This window comes from Peromyscus californicus, unplaced genomic scaffold (genome assembly GCF_007827085.1).
Source record: "Peromyscus californicus insignis strain IS unplaced genomic scaffold, ASM782708v3 Scaffold_8__1_contigs__length_139910024, whole genome shotgun sequence".
Classification (NCBI taxonomy): domain Eukaryota; kingdom Metazoa; phylum Chordata; class Mammalia; order Rodentia; family Cricetidae; genus Peromyscus; species Peromyscus californicus.
In genome coordinates this window covers 20,532,573-20,546,717 of record NW_026294606.1, presented here as the reverse complement: position 1 = coordinate 20,546,717, position 14,145 = coordinate 20,532,573, and positions in this window count along the sequence as shown.

The following is a 14,145-nucleotide window of genomic DNA, read 5'->3' as shown; positions in this document are numbered from 1 at the left end:
TGAATCACCTATGACTTAACAATAGACATGCTCACTGTGCACCACCCCATATAGTGATCTCCTGTATAAATATGTGTAGACTTCCCCAATAAAAACATGCTTCCTTTACATAAGGAAGGTATTGCTTTGGGAATAACTTCTGTGTCCCCTCACCTCTGCATGGGATAAAGCTTTCCTCTGTGCTCTTGTCTCTTGGTGGTAGTTGTTTGGGCTTGTCCTTTCCAAGATGGGAACCCACTATACTTAGTTCCATGCAATAACCCTCTATTTCTTTGCTCTTGGGATTCTGTATCTGAAAACCTCCTGTGGCCATCCTCTTCCTTTCCAGAGGGTCCTCTTTGTAATATATCTCCTACCCTGCTGCTACCCTTGCCTCTCTACTCCACACCCAACTCAGAGACCAGCAAAAACCAAACCAAACCAAACAAGCCCCAGTAACTGAGCAACTGAGTGGCAAGGTCATTAAAATCCCCCTTGAGAGGAGAAAGGAAACAAATCACCAAATAAACCCTGAATAACCACACTGTGTGTGCAGAACACCGATGTGCTAGGAAGGAAAGAACCAGCCACTCACTTTCCAGGAGCTGCCCTTACCGTAAACAAATGTCACACTCACAGATGGAAGGCCCCTCCAGAAAGGAGGGGGAAGCCCCTTCCCTGCATAGGAAGAAGGAAATGGGGTCTCAAGCCTTCTCAACCACGGACAGACACTCAAATTCTTTCTGCAGTTTGGTTTCAGTTCAATCCTAAAGATATATAGGGGCCTGGCTTCTTTTAAGGAAGCTTATGTATAACACACATTGAAGGGGACTCCGAATAGCAGGGGCTCTCTCCCAGACCCCAGATTAGGCACAGACCACATCCAGTCATCTGTGTTCACAGAGAGATCCTTTATTAAGCAGGGAAGAAAAGTTAAAGTGGCTGCTTTCTGACTCAGGCAGAAAAACAGCAGCGAACGACCTTGCAGGTGTCATTGTTAAGAGGGGAAGAAGGGAGGTCTGTGTTATAGTGGGCTAGGATGCGGTGGGAAAGGAGATGGGGATGAGGGAGAAGGGGAAGGGACAAGAGAAAGAGGGTATTTGTCCTGCAGGGACAAAGGACTCTTCTGGACAGAGGGGAGACAGACATGGCACATAGGCAAATGGTTTATAAAGGTAAAGGGGAAACCCCATGTTATGATGAGGTGTTTAATTTTACTTGGGCATGTTAATTAGGTGAGCCAAAGGGGGCTTTTGATTGCTGGACCTTGGTAGGCAGCCTCAGGAGGAGGAAGTGGCCAAATAAGGGAGTAGACCTTGGTGGCTGGCCTTAGGAATGGAATCTAACAGTTTAGCAAGGCAGAGGGAACTGGGGAGAAGGGCAAGGCCTGCGAGTCATATACCCAAGTGGGCTAGTGTCCCTTCACACATATATTTATTTCTGGCCCTCAACTTGGGTTTTAGGGATCTCAACTAGATAAACTGAATTTCTAGAAAATCTACCCTTTTCCCCACCCACCAAAATGCTCACAAGCAAGAAGGTAAAAATGAAAATGGCCACTCAGTAGCCTGGAGCTTGGAGACAAGTAGATAAGAAGGTAGAGGAGTCATTCCTTACTCTCTTGGCTCATTTCTACCTGCCCTATGTCATAAAACCAGTTTGAAGCAAGCCTGTAAGGGCTTTCTGGAGACTCTTCAAGACAGAGGACCTCCTTTCTGCCCGGAGAGGTGTTCTGTTTTCTGCAGGTTCATCAACCAGCCTGAGGTCTCAGACACCAGGAAATGCTGAAACTTCCCTCTGTCTGTGCGACGAACTCCTATCATAGAATTGTTCTCTGTTGGGCCCAATGATGATTACAGAACAACAGAATCATTTCAGCGTATAAAGCCACACTGAACTCAGTTTCAAGTCGTTTTCTCATGACTGTGTCCTGTTTTGGCTGGGTGAATGTGCTAACTTGGAGAGCGAGGTGTTGGCCATAGTGGCAGCCCTTCCAACAGTAAACAGCAAGGGTGGTAACTGCCAAACAGACAGAATTGAAGAAAAGAATGACAATGAATACTTTGTGCTGAGCCCAAATATGACTTTCTAGACACACACACACACACACACACACACACACACACACACACACACACACGGGGTGGTGGTAATGGAGTCCATTTTCGCAAGACAGGTGTACGTGGGGTATGGGAAGGATGTCCAAGGCTGACCTTGGTGCTTCCAGCATGGATTTTCCTTGCTTTCTTTTTCAGCACCAGCTGGCAGAGCCAACTCCTTTCTCCCCAGTGCTGGCTTGTGGGTCACTGTCCATCTGTCACAGCAAGGAGGAGGAGGAGAGCATTCCACAGAGCCTGGGTGCTTGCTCCTGCTTCCTGGGAGCATAGTGAGATCTGCAGCTTCCAGCAGCAATGCAAGTCAGCCTCTAGCCTTGCATCATTCACACTCCTTTGTGCCTCTCCTGACAAAGGACAAGCCGTAGTCATCCACGCAGCTCCTTCTCAACACCACTACAAACCCTTGAGAGTGATGTGAATGTGGGTCCCATGACTGTCTGCGCACTGACTCGATCTACTGCTGAAGGTGTCTGGTACACCTAGACTATACTAGAACAAACCAGACCAGGAGACCACAGATGCTTAAGGAGAAGAAATCATGCTTCTTCAGAATCTCTGTCTAGGTGCCGTAGAAAGCACATATTACCTCAAAGACATATTACTTCATGCTTGAACAGCAAACATATCCGTCCCTGTCTTACCCAAGAGGGAACTAAGGCTCAGAGAGACTATTAACAGAACAGATTAAGTTATGTTATGACGATGTCAAGATCTCCATGGCACAAGACAACAAATGCTATTTCTCCTAGCCTGCAGGCCTTCGTGGTTCTCCAGGGCAGCTGTCCTCTGTGGGGCAACTCAGAGACCAAGCTGCTTTCATACTGTTGGATCTGTTATCTCAACGTGAAGCTTATGAATTTGCCCCGGCAGGGGAAGTGAGAGACAGAGACTCTCCCCGGGGGATTTTCACTGCTCAGAGCCAGGAAGTGACACATGGTCCTTGGAGCCCGGAAGACCCTGATTAAACGCTGAGACACTCAACCTTCATGGAACCACGTACCAGTGAGTACTGTGATGTCCACCAGAGGGAAAGGAAGTAACATTCACTGCCTTTGACCCTGCTCTGCCCGTTTGAATAATTCTTCTCTGTAATGCAGACTGGGCCCCTTCAAATTTAGCGGTTCATCTGTTGGAAGCGAGGGTGCCAACAGTGTGGGAGACCATTTCCAGGTTTCCTAGTGGCTTTACCCATCAGGTCTGCATAAAGAGGATGTTTGAACCACTGGCCTAAGTGCGGGTGTCTGAGATGGTTTGCACTTGCCTGTCCTGGGGGGAGGTCTTTTGCTCCACCCCTTGGCATTCCTATAAATATCTGAGGGCAGAGACAGTAGAGGCTCGTTGGAATAGGTTCCAGGCCCTCTTGAGGCTATCCTGCATTTTCTATCTTTCTCTCCCCCTTTATATCCTTTTATCTAATGTTTCCTGCTGCTCCTACTCAAGAGCACTCTGGGGAAATGTGGGGGTGGTGGGTAGCCCCTCCACACAACAGTGTTCAATGTCAATGTTATTGATTAAGCTCCTGGAATGCCTTTTATGGTCTCCCTCCCCCACCCCACCTTCTCCTTCCGTCCTCTCCCATCCTCCTTCTTCTCTCCTCCAACTATTCTTTTTTTTATTTCAAACTTCCCAGCAAGCAATCTAGTTGACTCAGTTTAGGAGACCTGTTCTTTCTATCAACTCCGCATGGGAGAGAGAAGAGGAAGGACACATTACAGGGACATGGAAATAGGGAGGGAAAGAAGGATGACCTCCAGAGCAAAGGTCATCTGAGTTTGTAAGTGACAGAATGAGGACTGGGACCCAAGGCTGGCTCCAAGGTCTTTTACTACTTACTATGCAAATAGCCTCCTAAAATCAGAACAGTTCCTAACTATAGGAGCAACAAATACTGCAGTAAACTATGACTCTTCTGCTAAGACTGTGAAAAGATGTTTCCCATCATTAGCTATCAGGGAAATGCAAACCAAAATGACAGTGAGATACCATTCACCAGACAGAATAACTAGAATGAAAAACCAATACCAAATGTGGATGCAATGAGGACTCTCTCCTTCTAAAAATCATCTCAGAGAACTCTTCGACAGAGTAAGTATTTCAGTTACCTGTACCCCTTCTTGATGACTCAGCATCCCACTACTAGAGAAGAAAAAGGAGAGTATATGGCCATAAAAAGACATAGAAAAATCTCCTGCCTTCATTAGTAAGTGCTAAAAATCAGAGCCCCCACATATTCATCAACAGGAGGATGGGTGGACAAGTTGTGATGAAGCCATGCATTGGGTTAACACTCAGCTACAAATAGTGTTATGGGTGATATCTGTGACAGTGCAGAAGACGTCAAAGAAGATGCTAAGCCCAGAAGTGAGACCCATGAGGGCAGCCTACAATTCTAACTGTAAAAGTCCTATGCTAGATACACTAATCTCCAGTGTGGAATGGTGGGTATATGTAGAGTAAGAACTGAGTAGAACGGAAGAAAAAGGAGACTTCTGGAACAATGGCAGGATTTTTTGTATATTGATTGTGGTAGTTGTATAGGTGATATTTGGGCCAGACACATTGACTTGTAGACTTCCGACATATAGCTCTCACTCTATAAAACATAGGCCTAAGAATAATAATAGCTGTAGATTCCAAACAGTTGCTTTGCCATCCTTGCTTAATTCCTTTATGTATGGGATGATCATTGTTGCCAGTGACAGTGGTTGCTTGACTTGAAGAAACCCCTAAGAACCATGGTGAACTTTTTGTAAACTTACGCACCTCCTTGTGTGGATGAGTGACTTGTCCAAAGCAGAGTGCCTTGTGACTCATGGGGGAGCAAAGTGACTTCATAGTCACATTGCCATCAGAGCAGGTGGTAGAACTAGACAAGGGCTGGGATTCAGGCAGGTGTAGGTTGGAATCCTGGCTCCAGAATTCCCCATCTACTAGACATCGAACAAATTGCACAGCTTCTTGTCACCTTACCTGTAGGTGAGGGACAGAATGCCCAACTCACAGATTCTGCAGGAGACCAGAATGGGACATACATGCAGACTGTGACATTAGAGGTAAACTGAGGATATCCTTGTTGTGTTCTAGAGGATTCGACTTGGAAATCCAATAGACAGTTCCCAGAGCATTCCCCTTAACACCATTGTCCCACTAAATGAACAAGCCAGTATGCAATACATAAATTGGGCTTGGTCCTGGGTTTCCATCTTTCATTCTGCCCACGAGATTATTGTTTCTTCCCATTCCTACCAGTATCTCCCAGTCCTGCCTGTCTCCTTAGCTCCCTAACAAGGGCCAGGCTTTCAGAAGCCAGTTTCACATGATTGAGATGAGACACTCTACTTACTCTGCTTACATACTCACAATCTGGGTGACTTCAAGATAGCTTAAGACCTCAAGTGGAAATGCATGGAGAATCAGAATGCAGGCCAGGGAAAATGTGCCCATCTCTCTTGGGTGTTGGGTGTGGAGACAGTGCCAATCTAATACTCTCGGTGCATAAATACAGCATTCCTATAAAGGAGATAAGCTCCCAGAAGAGCCCAGGTTGTAGCATGTACTATAACACTGTGTCCTCCTCTGACCCCTGTACCTAAGAAAAATTTTGGACAATATCTCATTTAATTGCTACCTTTCACACCTAAGAGTTTGCTATGACACCAAAAACATCACCTACCATTCCAGGACTTGGTCAGGCAGATCTGGGAACAGAACTTGAATTGCCAAGGACACATGACTCCTGCACATGGCCATGGCCAGAGTCCAGCTGCCTGTCTTCTCTTTAGTTGGCATCAGTTCAGATCAGGCCTTGCTCAGCCCTGGGACATGGCAGTTTCTTACTGTTCTGGCACCTAGCATCACCTTTCCTGAGTGAAGTTAGCTACTCTCTTTTGGGACATTCTCTGGACCGGGGGTGCCCACATTTACTGAAGTTCAATAGATCTGAGTTCAGGCCTTGAACCACCTCAGACTTCTCACACACTAATAACAATTCTTGTTTGTTTTCCCAAGGATTTAATGTAGCAACTTGTCTGAAAAGTTTAGGTCCTTACGACAAACACACCGACTACTGTTCATCTTGTATTTTCTAATTATAATAAATTTTGTCTTGTTCTCCAGTTGTTGCCTCTAGGAAGAAAATCTTGAGTCCTACATTAGACTGTCACTTTCAGTGAGAAGGAAGACAGCATATATATTCTATTGATATGTTGCCCATTGTATGGAGGGTAGGACTGGGGTTTGGAGACCCTATCAATAACAACTTAGGAAGGGACTAGAGGTGACTTCTAGGAAACGTGGCTTGCTTCTCCATATACCTATATTTATGTCATGGGCAGGTGATCTGAGCCAGTCTTGTATTGTGATGCTCTTTCCCGTAATGTCACACTGGGGACATGTTTTCTACAAGCAGATGGATGTTTGTATGTGTGGCAGCTTCACATTACAATTTTATTTTATTTTTTTCCAAAGCATTTGTTTCTTTTCAGGAGTTCCAGGCTCAACAAAGACTGTTGGGATATTAGTTGCTCTCTCCCTTTCTGAAAGAGGACAAAGGATCAAGGCATTGTTTTGTAGATTAAAAGGATTCTGTTTACCTTCCTCACAAGCTCGGTTACAGGGTATTTATTACTGCAGGAAAGATGGCCATCTCTCCTGAAAGGGACACAGAATCAGGTGACAAAGAGATGAGGCCAGCTGGATCTTTGCAAGAAGTGTCCTCGGGTGATCCCGGCTGTATTGTGAGATGAGAGGAATGTCCTCATTGCTGAGAACATCAGAAGGTGACGGGACTCATGCAAGGTTATGGAATGACGTCCTCAGGTGTCCTAGGAGCCAGTCTTGTCTCCCTATGGTCTGTTGGCAGCTTCCCTGGCTCAGACTGCTTAATGCCTGGGAGAAGGGCTCTGTTGTAGGTTGTTTTGCTCTTTTGGGGGAGGGGAGCCCGCCATCCAGCTCCCAAATAAATCACACATGGAGGTTTATTCTTAGTTATAAATGTCCATCCTTAGCTTGGCTTGTTTCTAGCCATCTTTCCTTAACTTAAATTACCCCATCTACCTTTTGCCTCTGGGCTTTTCCTTTTTCATTCCTGTATACCTTTTTTAATTTTTTACTCTATGGCTTGCTGTGTAGTTGGGTAGCTGGTCCCTGGGTCCTCCTCCTTCTCTGGCTCCTTCTTCCCAGATTTCTCCTTTTATATATTCTCTCTGCCTGCCAGTCCTGCCTATCCTTTCTTTGCTATTGGCCATTCAGCTTTTTATTAGGCCATCAGATGTTCTAGATAGGCAAAGTAACACAACTTCACAGAATTAAACAAATGCAACATAAGCAAAAGTAACACACCTAAAAATAATATTCCACAACAGGGCTCCTTTTAGCTGAGCCTGGGAGACCATGGGGCCTGAGTATTGCCCTGCTGAGGCTGTAGCAATGCCACTGACCAACCACTTAGCACTTAAGATGAGCTGGGTCTACTTATCTTCTTGGGGAGCGATGCTAATCAGTTCTGCATACATGCATGTGTGTAAGTGTGCATTCAATAATTCATGCACATGTAGGTCACAGGTCAATGTTTAGTGTCTCCTTCTTTTGCTCTCTAACTTTTGACACAGGGTCTCTCACTGAATCTAGAGTTCCCTGATTGGCTAGACCAGCTAGCCAGTGGGTGTTGCTAAAGTTTTCCTGCCTGGCCCACAGTCAGGACAAATCTCTCTCACCCGCCAGTCCCACGCCACTCAAACCCGATCAAGTAAACACAGACACTTATATTGGTTACAAACTGTATGGCCGTGGCAGGCTTCTTGTTAACTGTTCTTACAGCTTAAATTAATCTATTTCTATTAATCTATACCTTGCCACGTGGCTTGTGGCTTACCGGTACTTTACATCTTCCTTGTCCTGATGGCGGCTGGCAGTGTCTCTCTGACTCAGCCTTCCACTTCCCAGCTCTATTCTCCTCCTTGTCCCACCTATACTTCCTGCCTGGCCACGGCCAATCAGTGATTTATTTATTGACCAATCAGCAACACATTTGACATACAGACCATCCCACAGCAAGTGGGCCCCTGGGAGGCTCTTCACTCTGCACTCCTCTCCCTAGCACAGGGATCCCAGTAGCACTCCAAAATGCCCAGCTTTGTCCATGGCTGTGCTAGTCTGAAATCGGGTCCTCAGGCTTCCTGTGGCACCTCTGAGCCATCGCTACAACTTTAGGAGCCACTTTTGCATCCCTTTTAGAGCCGGTAGGACAGGATCTTTTTGGTGTCACTATGTTTGTTCCTTTGCTATGGCCTCTAGGATGTCACAGGCCTGTGGGAGATGCAAGAGTCCAAGACCAAGAATTCCAGGACGCAAACGGAACCCTGAAGAATCCCCTATACCTATTTCTACTGCCCTAACGTTGCTACAGTCTCAAAGACAAGACAGCTCCCCAGGACTCTCTTCTGTCTGTTCTCTCCAGAATTTTACCTGTTGCTTTTCTCTGGGGTCTCTTGTAATAGCCATGAAGCCAAATAAAAAGGCAAAGAGTACGGGGGCGGGCGGGGGAGTTTTGAAATGCTCTCTTTGCTTTTTGGTAACATTCACTCCAGTGATTAAAAAATCAATTCCTTGTTAAGCCAGGATCCTCCCCTTTCTTCCAAGTCTCATTCTTACCGCAGGAGGTATGCAGTCTTAAAATATGTATTCCTAGGGGAGGGCTCTGTTCTTCTGGGTACTGTCACATCATCCCTAGACCTCTGCCAAGAGGCTCTTCTTAGCCTGATGTCCATCTCCTCACTCTTTTGGACCACTGATCTGTTTCCTGGGTTTCCAGAGTGGGGCAGGTGGGGAAGAGAGGCAGGGAGGGTATGGATAGGGAGAAAGGGCTTCCTGGATGCTGCTTCATTGCTACAGGCATGGTGGAACGAGAGGAGGCAGAGATGGGAGTGGCTAAGTCCCTGACAGGCCCAGGAGGACCATTCCAGTGCCCCAAGTTTGTGCCATTTCTTTTCCTTCCTGGCTCCCTGGTGAAACGGAGCTTGTCCGTTTCCCTTCCTTCCCCATCCCCCTAGTCCAAGTAGGTTTAGTTCCGGAGTGGAGACAACCCGAGTCTTCCTTTTGAAAATGTTTGTTGTGACCTTCATGTAACTCAGAAGCTCCCTGAATGTCACATTCCTTCCTTGAACAGTGCCTGGGTCTGTCTCGCATGGTAAGGCACTCAAACACAAGAATGTCCGTGAGAAGTGATGTGCAACCATAGAGCTCTCATAGAAAGTTATGCTCTACAGGGCAATGTGAGACTGCTCTTCTCTCTTTATCCCCCATTACAGCTGCCTGTGGGACCCATATCCGTTCAGTCAAATGACTTCACAACTCCTGAGTAGAGTTGAGAACAGATCACCAGGCAAGGTAGTGTGACTGTCCTCGTCACACGCCAGGAAACGATTCCTTTCTTTTTCTTCTTTTCTGTTTTGTTTTCAGGCTTCAGAGTCAGAAAGTGCATAACCTTACAGGAAGAGTGAAAGTCACAGCTTAAGCTTTCCCACTCTGTGCTTTTCCATCTGAACTCAGTGAGCAATGGAAAACTCCCAGCAATCTGAGATGGAGGGGAGGGGGAAAAAACAGGCCTTGCAAAGTGGGTGGATAAACCAGGCGACATATGAAGACAGAACAACGCTGAAAGGCGAGGATTAAATCCATGCTCCGGTCCAAAGTCTGCATGACCCTCCTAAGAGGGCTGCCATACTTAGCTTCTACTACTCCTTAAGTAATTTGTCCCCTGGCACCATGAAACTTCAGGCCAGGGACAAAGTTTAACAATCCAATCTGACTCAGTTGGGTCATTGTCAGGGTCTGTCCCCGGGCCAGCAACACAGGGGACAGCTAGCTGGAAATGCAGGTTCTTGGGCGCTGCCTCAGCCTTACTGAATTCCATCTCTGGGGATGGAATCCTCAAATCTAAGAATGCCTTCTAGATGACTCTAACATTCTCAGAATACAGTCCTGATTCACTGTTTTTCTCGGATAGAGCGGAACTCAATGACTGATATCTCCAGATGCAGCATTTTGGGTATGTTGGGCAATTTAATCTGAAAGGTCTTAAGTTAGGCTCAGAATTTAGGTTCCTCTGACCTTCCTTTGTCTCCTCCCCTTCTCTAGTAGAAAGAGATTTTCTACAAAGGTCTCTCATTTTCCTAAGGACCCATCTGCCCAAAGAGAATCAGAATGCCCTTCAGGCTGCACACATAGCTCCATTCGCCAGAGAAAACTAATCTCACCTCCCAGGAAGACAGGCTGAGACTGGTAAACACACCTGGATGGACTTTTCGTCACAGACCATTGTTTGGTCCACAGAGAATCATTTCCAAACCATCGTCTCTTATACAGACCAAACAGACTGTCACAGGCCAGAGTACTCTCCGAACCACACCACTGAGTTTCCCTGAAAGTCATTTACTACAAACTTTCTCCATTTCCCCACTCTCCCTGTTTACTACCAAAAAGGAGTTTGTCAGTTTCTGGATCACAGTTAGTAAATACACTGTGACTGCCTCCATGCTTGTAATAAATGTGCGAATCTTCCCCCCAGCTTTCTTCTTGTCAGTTGAGACCAGCAATTCCTCAAAGGGGCAGAGGGGAATTTCCCTTCAATTCTACAGCTTCATACAAGATAGATGCTCTTCTGTCTCTACTTGAATATTTTGTAGAGACAAGGAGCTCACTGCTGAACGAGGCATCTGGTTACAATCCTTAACAATTGGATATGTCCTCACGTCAGTGAGATTAATCTAACTTCTGTGACTTCCACCTGCTGGCCTTGGCGCGATCCTGTGAATGCAATTCAGAGTTATAGCTGACTCGGGACCCCTGGAAATTGGGCTAATTATCCCCATAGTAGGAGCTTGGCAAAAGTGAATACAAGAGGCTAAACTGGGAGGGAGGCCAGCGCCTCACATTTTCCTTTCAACCAAATAAAACAGCAAGATTAAGGGCTGTCCCCGGCATTTGTGAGATTATGATAAATATCAGTGTTAATAACAACAGTGACAGTAATAATTACCCACGGCTCGATTTGGATGCAGGTCAAGAAACCATCCAGATCAAATTACACGTAAGAAAAATATGTGTGCTCAGTGTTGGGAATGTTCTCAAAGAGGAAGAAAAATGGATGCTGTGAAGCAATTTACCTTCTAGTGGGAAATAACCACTCCTTTGCATTCCAAACAGATCATGAGAGAGAGAAAACGAGGTAAGTTTCCCTGGCAGGATATGCTCTAGCTGAGGTCTCAGCTTTCTGACTTGGTGTGTCTACAGTAAGAGGGACGGGTGGCTGGCAGTCATCTTAGTCTGGGCCTCCCCGCAGCAGGCACACTTTTGGTCGAGTACACTTGTTTAGTCAGAATTGACTAGTAGAGGTCTCTTCAATGGTTTCAGGTAGAGGGGACAAGGGAGAGGGTGGCATTCCTGTAAAAGGCTCTTAGACGGTGCTTTTGTTAAAAACACAGCTCTTTCACTTGGGCCTAAGAACATCCTGTAAGTCTGACGCAGCTGTCTTTGTCTGTGTCCGTCTCCTTTGCCTTGGCTCAGACTCCTGCAGGATTCTGCACAGGCATGTTAATCTCCCAGGGAGTGTCTACTTAACCTTTATCTTTCCCCTTCAAGGCTGAAGCACCAAGATAAGCCATGGTCCTAAGCGTGCAGTCACGTAGGATTCCAGGAAGAGCAAAGCATTGCAGGATAGAGCGAGCCACAAAGTGTCTCAGCCTCCCCCCCCCCCCCGTGCCCCCCCCCCTCCCGTGGCTAGGCTGCAATCTGAGACACAAGTAATCATCTCTGCAGAGCCAGCCTGTCCCTTCAAGCAATAAGGACTTTGGGGGACCACCATAGAGAATAAGTGTTGAGACAATGACTAACAAGACCCCACCTTGGCCATCTCTTGCTCTTTGCCCCAATTCTTCCTCTGTTTAACCTAAAGCTCAGGTCTATACCCTGAAGATGAGGTTGGGGAGGAGGAGGAATGAGACCCCTCTATTTGTGCTTCTTCCCAGTGGACCAGTTAAATTTCTCCTCAGTTTTTCTCCAATATTTGTCTCTTTAATCGGCATTGGGTCTGATGGCTGAGCCATCCTCTGGGTGCTAGGGGAGCCCATGCATTACAGCATTCCCGCAGCAGATTCCTCCTGCAGACAGGCAGGGAGCCAGTGGCCTTGGCGCTGACTTCTGCCGCCCCTTGCTCTGCTCTGCATCCTCAGCCTCTTCTGGTCTAGCACCAAGGCACAAGAATCTCCTGGCATTACCAGGGCCCTCACAAGTGATTTTTTTCCTCCCCCAAATTTGAACCTGGAGAGTGTTTACTTCCCGTTGCACCCCAGGGACCCGCTGATTTTTCCCATTACTGTAAATTGCTGCTCTCGGGTGCTTTGCATTTGTTATTAAGATGCAATCAGGGTTGCCTAACTGATTAACAGCCTCGCCCTCAGCCCCCACCCCCCACCCCTCACACCTGACTGGGAGGGAAGGCAATGAAAACAGCATTGTCAGGGGCAAGTGGGTTCTTGTGGGCAGCTGGGGAGCTGAGAATATCAGGAAGAAGCCAGAGAGCACTGGGTCCCTCCATGGGTCCCTAGCACGTAGAGAAGAAACCTTGTGCATCTTCGGGTTTCTGGGAATTGAGGTGTCTAGGCCCTGTGACAGCCTCTAGAATAATGGTAGCTGATGGCTGTACCAGGCAGAGACCAGCCTGAACCAGGCCTTCTGATGACCAAGCACTGAGCATCTCTTTGGGCAGAGTGGCAAGATGCAGAGCTGAATGGGGAAGGGAAAATGTGGGAGATGGCAGCCTGCACTGGATCACAAATCAGTCGGCTTGGTGGGGAGCAGCTGCCAGACCCCCGGAGCACCCTTCTCCCTGCCCGGCCCTGTCTAATCCACCCAGGCCCTGTCTGCTGCTGCCCACGCTTGGAGCCATCAAAGTACACACAGGCGTTGTGGGACACAAAGAACCAACTCCTGGACTACACCTCAATTTTTAAGGACATCTGAGTCCCTGTGACCCTTTCTCTGACTTGCTTTGGCTTTTCGCTTGCTTGTTTGTTTTGCAATGCTGGGGACTTTTGTGAATGCCAAGTAGTTTAAACACCGTTTTCCTTACAGGAACTATCTTAGCTATTCCCAGTGGGTAGGTGAGAAAAAGAACCACTGGCCTCTCCTGGCCGTCCCCACCCCCCCCACCCCCCCAGCGCCCCGCCCCACCCCCCAGCGCCCCGCCCCACCTGATCATAGACATGGAAAGCTTACAGAGACACTGAAAATGAGAGGGGACTTGGATGATCTGTAGCATCTGTCACAAATGGCAAGTGTTAAAATGTGATGATTGCCTGGGCGAGCTTCCACGCCCCTCCATAGACATCCTTTTAAAACCCAACTCAGATCTACAGCCATGAGATGGCTTGCAGTGTGAAACTCTGTTTTGCGCCACCTGAGTTTTGTTAACTCTCCTGCCCGTGTTTCAGGAGGGGAGGGGGTGACCATGACCAGGTGGGCTAGTGTACTGACAGCAGATGCCTTGAAGAGACAGCCCTGCTGCGTTCCACCCCTGCCTGATTTCATGGGGCTATCTGAAGAACACAGAGCTGTGCACAGACTGCTAGGAACTTGGCTTTCTCTTTCTTCTGCTTGGTGAAGGTGATGAATAAGGCAATTTTTTTTAGTATAATGGATTTTGACACCATTAAAAGGATTGGATAATATCTACCTGGGGATTACAGCTGACTTATTCTCATGGAGAAAAACACAAATGTGTGTTTATATTCAATAATTTCAGCATTGATGAAGGAGGGACTCATGAGACTCCACTGGTAGCTGAGGAACTATCAGGAATTGATGGCTGTGGGAAGGTGAGAGCCATTTTTCTTTGGAGTGTGGCTGCTGGTAGGAGAGCATGTACATGCAGGCCAAGCTAACCGAACTCGGTAGGTTATTAGTACAACAAGAGAGTATATGAAGGTGGGAGGGGCATGATAACATTGTATAAATGTGTGCACTTGTCAAAGAATGAATAGAAATACATTTA